Genomic DNA, 9,284 nt, shown 5'->3' with positions numbered 1-9,284 from the left:
GTAATTAGTAAACCGAAGAATTTCAGTCCAAGCAATAATCAATTTTTTTGATGCGTAGTATTAGTTTCATTAATCCTCACATTACTTTGCTGAAATTAATATTGGCAAAAAATTTTAGGGTTTCTTTTTTGCTTTATATGGCATATTCTTAGTTTCTTAGGACATACATTTGTTTTTTTAGGACATAAATGCATTTTTACAGTGCATTTTCTACCAGTTTCTAACTCGTAAAAATCCTAGCCCTAGTAACTACGTTAAAAAAGAAGGCTTCCCAAACCATAACACAGTGATTCTCAAACTTTTGTCAATCGTGGCTCCCTTGCCCAATTCATGGTTGATCTACGGCTCCCTCGAATAGTTAAGTAGATGTTTTCCCGTACAAAAGAATCACTTCAAAGCATGAATAGGCACACAAATCAATATCTCCAGCTTTCCACGACGTCCCTGACCAACTGCGAATTACGAAAATATCTACCGATGTTTGGTGGCATTACTCCTCACTTGCTTCTAAATTCTATAGCGTACATACCATCCGTCATCTATTTATATCTCATATGTCATATATCACATGCAAATCAACTGATAAAAATTGGTGAATACCAAGCGTGTTAATCGTCGGTGGAAACAAGCGTATTCACTGTCAAACAGACATTAAAATTGTGATTTACCCTTTAATTGTCAAGCATCGAAATGAATGCTATTACATGATAAAATCCTGGAAAAAAAATTATTGTTACTACTAATATATATGTATACACACACATGAGATGTTGCACTTCAGGGAACACACTGTATTTATGTGATTTACGCAGATTTGAATAGTACAAAAATATCATTTAATGTTTTCCAACTTACTTTTCCATCTTTGGAGTGATGTGGTGAAGAATGCGCAGCAATATGTCCCCTCCACACGGTATTTTCCTCCAAAACGCAAGAGTCAAAAAATCGTTCTTGCTTTCACTTGTCAAGAAATAGGAGACATGCGCACCTTTGAGCCATTCTGCTGATAATTACAGAAACTTCATAAACAGCTTACAATTACAAATAAAAATCAAATGTTCAGAAGTTGCTTAGAAGCATCGATGCTACGAGCGCAAAACATATACGTATAATACCTTTACTTGAAAAATACTGTTTGAACTACTTTTAACGAGCACCCTTCAGATGCGGTCACTCCTTTTTCATGGACGAATTTTTTTTCCCGTCGGTGTCCGCAAAAGAGAGGTTTTACTGTATAAGAAAACTACGTTGCTTTTTTTAAGCGCAATACGGCCAAATGAAGGGTTACACAAAAAAAAACAAAAAACCATCATAGAACAGAGATCGTCGCAAAATATTGCGTGTAACGAGTATCAACCACTTCGCAACGCTGCAATAATTGCTACAAAATCAATGAAGGGCTTTGTTCATGAATTTCAAATTTTACATGAGGAGACAACTGCATGAGCATTCATAGAGCTGAGAAACTGCCTATTACATTTTGATTTTTACATGTGGGTTTAATTTTTTTTGTCCATGTCTTCTCCCATTCATATGACTGTGACCGGGGATCAAATATATTCCAATGTATTCCCTCTCCTCATATGAATTTACATAGATAAGACGGAGAGAAATTTTTCTCACGGTAATCTCGAACATCTTACAGATACTCCTTAAATCTCTGCAAACATCATAAATTTCGTAATAAATGAAAGTTCGCCAAAGACGGATATCCGTAAAAGGAATTAAATCGATGTGGCGCTGGAAAAACGATTATGTGAAGTACTCGAATTCACTGCGGCTTCTATAGCATACATATGAAGTAATTTACGACTGCACACACTTTCATCGATACTGTCATGAACAAATATCCCAAAAAACGGCGAATTTTTTTTTTCTCCGCATAAGTCCAACAGGTAGTTCGATTTGTTGACTCAAGAGAGCAGCAAAAACTGTGTTTGTAGTACATATCTTTGCCTTTTTTATTCTTCTCTCCGCGATATCTTCTCGGATTTTTGAAAAGAAAAGGATTTAGTAGTTTTTTGTTAACAATCCACTAAATTTTCGATAATCGGATCAAATTGTCATGTCATAGTATCAAGAAAATAGGGAGAATTTTCCGCTCTTCTTTCTTTCTTTCTCGAAGATGTTTGCCTCTCTCTTCAAAAAATGTGTATGTATAGTATTTGAAAAATATATACGCCCTTCATAGCTGTGGTATGAAAGGCATTACCTTACCTCTCCGCAAGGCTACCTCTGAGTTCTAGAGCGTGCGAAATTCTGTATTTCTGTTATCGGTGGTTCATCAATATAAATATATATTGCGGCACCTTCATTCTTACAAACTACTGTATATACGACTTTGCGTGTATGCAATATAATATACAGGGTGCATAGGAATGCACTCTTACAAGTAAAGTCCCCCCAGGTTTCAAAATGTTTAATCGTGGTTTTTTTAATTGTTCTAAAACAGTTTTTTTTTCTCTTTTAAGCAGAAATCCTTTTTTTTTCATTCAGAAATTGTGAGAATGTTCTGTCTAATGTGTATCACAAATTACGACATTTTGTATAATGTGTGAGGTACTTTTTTTATTCCTTTGTGAAAGTCTTTCGGCTGAGAAACTGTGAATGTGATCAGTTGAAAGAAACTCACCATGAAATGAAGAAAGGGTCTTTTATTTACCTTATACATGCATTCATGCATACATGCATTACGCGTGCATGGCTTACAGCGGAGGGCTATTACGACCCGACTAGCACATTGTGAACCTGAGCACTGAAATTTTTGTCAATAAAAGCACCTTCTGGCCTTCATTGTCTTGTAGATTGTTAACGATAAACTTATAGGGAAAAAATGAGTGGTTCAACCTTAGCTTCAAAATGTGCAAAAAGCAAAACTTTCGACGAAGGAAAATGATAATATAATCGTAATTCCTGATAACTATAAATTGATTTTTCCCCCATTTTATGATATTATTCCGTTTCGTACTAAGCGAAAGCGATAGCAATAACTGAATGATTACAATATCTGGGATTTTAATAAGCTGCGTCTACTGTACAAATAACGTGAGTAAATAAATTGGTATAATTTTTTTTTTATCAGTTGTACCATTTGCTATTATATATGAACTTATAAAGAGTTAAGACAACTTTAAAATAAAAGGTGGCTCAACATATTTGAAATTGTATTCTCGTTACTGTGAGTGCGGCAAAATTGAAAAAAGTATGGGAATCCCAGTATCAGGCTGAGAAACGATTTTTTTCTCTTTTTCAAATATTTAGTTCAAGTCTTTGACAATGTCTCCAGCCCCGTCGATTTACGACGTCTCATAAACCGTAAAAAACTTTTCCCCCCGTTTCTACCTGTACCTGTTGCAAGATATTTTAATGCTGAAGAAAACATGACTTTTTTCGCTCGGTTTGATGGACTAACATATCTTTACCTGCGGGAGATTCTGATGTCCATAGATTCAGACCTACCTTCAATGAGGATGACAAAGAAAAAAGAAGCTCTGTTCTGCAAACAACGCTTCCGTCGCTTTTTTTTATACAATCACACAATCAACTAAATCCTCTCCGTCCATATATATTTTTATGTTCGCAGTGAATATAACACAAAGCGTTTTACAAGCATCAGTACAATAGGTTTGAAGAAGATGGAGCGTGAGCTGATGGGTGGTGCACAAGTAGACACTTCAGCAGGAATCCATAAATAAAAATGAAATAAAAACTTATAAGCGCGCAGAAATCGTTTTATTAAAAAAAAAAAAACGGGGCCCGTAGGATTGGGTAAAGAAGGGGCCAAAGAACGTAAAAAAATTTTTTTTTGCCGTTCCACCTTGCATTGTGGAGCTGCATTCTTCGCGATCACAAGTGAACGAAATAAAATGAAAATGCTCGTTCGTCGGCACAGACCTAATGGGTTGGCTTTTGCTGAGATGAGAAGACTCCACGTGAGCCCTCGAAACTCTCTCTTTCTCTGAGCACCTGGAACCACTCGGTACACGCACAAAAGGATCTTGTACTAGTTCTGTCCAGGATAATACTGAAGAGCTTGTTCTCTCTGTACAGAACAGAACGGTGTGCTTTATCGTCATATACATTTTATCGTTCTGAAGCACAACTCTTCCGATGTAGTACACGTAGAAAATGAGTACTACACATTGTGAACTCTCATGATAAGGGAGTTTAGCAGAGTAGGTAAAATGTGAAAAAAAAAGAAAGTGATTTGAAATGCGTGTTAGTGAACATTTTTAGGATGGTGTATAATTCTTGATCCAGGACATGCATGCTCAACCCATGGCCCGCGGGCCAAATGTGACCCTCGGAGTCATCTGATGTGACCTGCTACCTCAAACCTAATTTTGTGAAAATAAACTAAGCGGCAAATTTACAGATCACTTAAGTAACCCCCGACACAGTTCCAGATCCCCGGCCCGCGACTCAATTAAAGGCCACTCAAGCAGCTCACAGTATATTTGCCGATCCCTTAAGTGACCTGTGACACACTTTCAGAGCACTTAAGCTGCCCGCGGTGCAATTTAACATCATTTAAGTAATTTTCGGCACATTTGCACTTAAATGGTTTGCGGCTCACTTACAGATCACTTAAGTGACCTGTAGCGTTGTTCCGGATCACTCAAGTGGCCCGCGATACTTTTTCAAATCAATGAAGTGGTCCGCACTCTCCTAAAGGATGGGTATCCTTGATCCAGGGCCTGATTTAAGCATGAGCAAGTAAGGCATTTGCCCGGGTCCCACTGATTTGTTTTCTTGGGCCCCCAAAATGTAAAAAAACATTAATCTCTGACGAACCAAAAATCTTTGTCCAGAATCACTGGGGCTTCTAATACCTGCTTTTTAGCATTTTAGTGGCTGAATTCAGCAAGTCCTGGGTTTTGTACTGCACGGCAAGGATAGGTAAAGTGGGTCCTGGGTGCGTGGCCAAACTTTGTCTACTCTAGGACATCATATTATGACACAGATGTGTGCTTATTTCTGTGATGAAGAAAGAAGTTTACCTCTGATTAGTGCAATTAATTACTTTCACGAATGCTGCCCAACAAGCAATTTCGAACTTGTGTAAATAAATATTCCCTGACATTTCAATACTGTTTGTGTTTGTGTAGATTTCAAGTGCTTTTTGCCACCAAATAGAGGCCGAAAGAGTTTCGTACTTTTAGACTTGAATTGGTGAATTTAGCTTCAAATGCTCTAGAGTCTAGAAAAGCGGTTCTCAACCGGTGCTCTGTGTGCACCTCCCAGGGGCTCCGCGGCGACTCGTGAAAATAAAATGAATCAGTAAATTTGATAGGTAAGTAAATAAGAGAAGCCTACAAGGTTCTGCCATAAAAATTATATACAGAAAAGGGCTCCGCGAGTCAAAAAAGGTTGAGAACCGCTGGTCTAGACCATAGTTTCCCAACCTTTTTTGTCCTATCGCTCCCTTCTTCAGAAATTTTTTTCACCCATCGCCCCCCAACGCAATGTAACCCATGGGATCCTGTGTTATACCCATAGCTTCTGCCACCCCCCTGGAACATTCCATCGTCCCCAAGGGGGCGTTAACGCCCACGTTGGGAATCACTGGTCTAGACCAGTGTTTCCCAAAGTGGGCGATGGAATTGTTCTACTACTCATTTAACATAGGATGCTATGGGTTTACTTGAGTTGGGGGGCGATGAGAGGAAAAAAATTCTGATGAAGGGGGCGATGGAACAAAAAGTTTGGGAGACTATGGTCTAGACCAATGTTTCCTCAACCTTTCTGAACCCAAGGACTAGTAATATGTCTGAAACTATTCGACGGACCACTTGCGTCCCATATTACTGGACACTCCTGTATTTTTGGTTGTTCCGACGTTTTATACGCATTTGTCCCGGTTTTTAACGATGCTTATTCGTAATATTTAATAAAATCGTGAATAAACAACATTTTCATAGCTTATTACATAATTGTGTCTCTGTAAATATTTATCTCACATATTCGCAAGGTTTGTTATTTCCACAATTTCAAGAATTGGTGATTTTGCTAACTTATGGCAACGTTTTTGGTGATAATTGTCGATGTCCCCGTACCAGGGTTTCTGGAGATATCATCAAGAGTTCCACGAGAAATAGTGATGAATAACAGTGGAGAATATTTTAGGTTATATGTCTTTGAGAAATTTTTTAGTGGGTGTTTTCAAAAACACGAATACAGTAGCCACCGCTTATACATTAAGAATCACATGTTATAATAACCAACCGCTTATATGAATCAAATCGGCAAAACAAAAATCAATCGCTGTTTTAACAAAGGAAATCATCCGTTATAAGAATCAGATTTCCACTTATAAGAATAAAAAAAAGAATTCTCTCAACTGCCACCGCTCATCTCAGTAGTGTTAACTTGTAGAATATTTTTGATTATTCATCAGGTTGTTTGGAAGACTATTTATTGTCACTTTTACCTTCGTAATAAAACCATACCATATTGACTGTAGCCTTTCCTCCCCCTCTCTCATTTTGTGCTCGCTAACACTTGATCAACATCCCGATTAAATACCTTGTATAATTTACATTCAAGGATTAAAGTCAATCCTGATTTTCCATGCTTATGTCAAACTTGCCGTAAGGGTGCTCTTCTTTTGATGATGTGTACACAGGCAGTGCTCGTGAGTAGAAAAAGGTTGAAGTCCTCTGCCCTAGGAGTTGGAATCTTTGTTGGGTCCCTGGATCAGACTATTCAAGAGCTGTATATTGAATATATAGCGTGAAAAACAAAAAATGATAACCATTCCGCGTCCCAGGACTACAACCCTGACAGCCCCACCATTATGGTAGATATGACAATAGTAATTCAGTTACTGTGTAACATTTCAGTCAGTTTACATTAAAAACGAACGATCTCTAAGGACAATGATATGCTATTGCTATAGATTTAAAATTTTAGAAATTAAAACATTCAATAAAAAATTAATAAGTTTTTTTTTTTCGGTTTTCACACATCAAAAACATCATAATCTCACCTTAAGGCTCCCCCACCCCTTGCGTACTCCAGTATTAACTGGAAGAGTAACAGCAAAAATTTCCTGATATAAGAATCAACCGCTTATAAGAATCAAAATGGCTGAACAAAACGCGATTCTTATAAGTGGCGGCTACTGTATATTCCGCCAGAGTAAAAGGTTGAGAACGCTGCACTGCATTGATTACATACGTTATCATGCTCCTTATGCTGTTATTTCGTGTTTATCCAGGACAAAAAGGACGAGAAATTGATGCATTCGGGATGTTTCACCTCCCGAATTGATAGCACCATTAAAAAAAAGATGATTGATATCTCTGGATTTTTTTTACATTATTATTATATTTTCCTTGATTTCATTGAAAACTCGGCCATTACTTTACTCGCAATAACAATCACGGACGCACACATGCACCGAGAGCTATAGCAATAAAATATCCTGCGCAGAATTTTCCCCAATATTCTCTTTTATTTTTTGAATTTTTTTAGAGAATCAATGTCGATCTCCCGTGTAAAAAAAATGCTTTTCCCTTCGATCTTTGTTCAGTAAATGGCGCGTAATATTTTATATTGGAAAATCATAACGCGCATCTTAACTCGGTCTATTCGATGCGCTTTTTCACCCACGAAGAACCATAACCAAACCATAACGCCGGTATTTTTTTCCCATTTAAAGGAAACCCTATACGCCTATAAATTTCGAGCTCCAGATCCCTAGAGGGAGAGAGATCCTACAGAAGAAGAAATCCGTAATAAATTACAAACGGAAACCCTTAATAGAGTAGTCTCGCACACAAACTACAAAAGGCGACCTCATAAAAAAATAATGCAAAATAAAGAGACGGAATACGTCGAAATATAACTTTTGTGAGCTTTTGACATGTACCTTACCGTGTATCGCGTGTCGTACCGGAGAGAGAGAACAGAAAGAAAAACTAGTAGAAGTACAGTACAATAAAGTTAGAAGGGAATAAGAATAAAAAAAAAATACATACATACATAGATATATGTATGGAGAGACGGAGAAAAGAGCAACGGGTGAAAAGAACTTCACCCATAGGTGGTTGCGGATTAAAAAGTATGTGTTATGTTCAGGTGCGAAGAAATGGCGCCTTTCGCATTCAAGACGAACACTGGAGCGGAAATAGTCGGCCTCGAGCAAAAACTACCTGATCGCTTCCTGGAGACAAGGAGGGTGCTGCCTTTGGCCGAGTATAAAGCTAAGGTACTACTAGTACTAGTACTTAAGGTACTATTGGGTGCGTGTGAAATTCTGAAAGCGCCAATGACCCGAAGGTCGAGGAGCATTAGTTTTCTACTTTTCTTTCTTTCTCTCCCCCCCCCCTCTCCCAATCCAACTCTACTTTCGGAATCCAAGACATAACCAGTAATGTCCTAGTCTCAGGTTTCCTCCCGCCCCCCTTCAAGAAAATACCAAGGAATTCTAAAAATCTGTACTGAAAACAATTCTTTCAGAGAACAGTGCTTTAACGGAAAAAATAAATTATGCAATTAATTAATAACTAATCCACCAACCGCATTGTCTCAGCGTCCTTGGGTGCCGCTAGATATTATGGCAATAGCTCTCAAAACTTTGTCACCCGCGGCCCCCTTGCCCGATTCATGGCTCCGCTGCGGCTTCCCAGAACAGTGTATTAGATCAAGGAAAGTTATTTTCCGGATATTATGCTGAGGTGAGCTCGGAAAGAAAAGTCATCACGTCTCCGCCGGGACTCGAACCCAGGCCCTCTTGCATACCGGGCAAGCATGCTACCATCTACACCACTGGAGACACATGAATCTGCCTTCCTAATTTCACGCACTGTGTCGTGAGGCGCTGAAGTAGCATGCTTGCCCGGTATGCAAGAGGGCCTGGGTTCGAATCCCGGTGGAGACGTGATGACTTTTCTTTCCGAGCTCACCTCAGCATAATATCCGGAAAATAACTGTTTCCTTGATATCTCTGGTTGAGAAAAAAGCCATCTATATATCTCTAAAGTGTATTAGATATTTTCAGTTATAAAATAATCAGTTTGAACCTAAAAAATAGGCATATAAATCAATATCTCCAGCTCGTCGCAACGCTCCCCGACAAAGTTTGGCGATGCCCCTAAGAGCCGCGATGCACACTTTGAGAAACACTGTATTATGGGGTCCAAATTGTATTTAAACTAGAGTTATACCTCGGCTAACGAAGATAATTAGTTCCGGAATCACGTTCATTTGCCGAAAACTTCGTTAAGTCAAAACGTGTTTTTTCCCATAGGTTTCTATGGAAAATCGTTTGATTCGTTAAA

This window comes from Pholcus phalangioides, unplaced genomic scaffold, assembly GCF_987345545.1.
Source record: "Pholcus phalangioides strain wild (caught in Gottingen) unplaced genomic scaffold, Ppha-v1.0 ptg000022l_1, whole genome shotgun sequence".
Classification (NCBI taxonomy): Eukaryota; Metazoa; Arthropoda; class Arachnida; order Araneae; family Pholcidae; genus Pholcus; species Pholcus phalangioides.
This window is presented reverse-complemented; position numbering follows the sequence as displayed.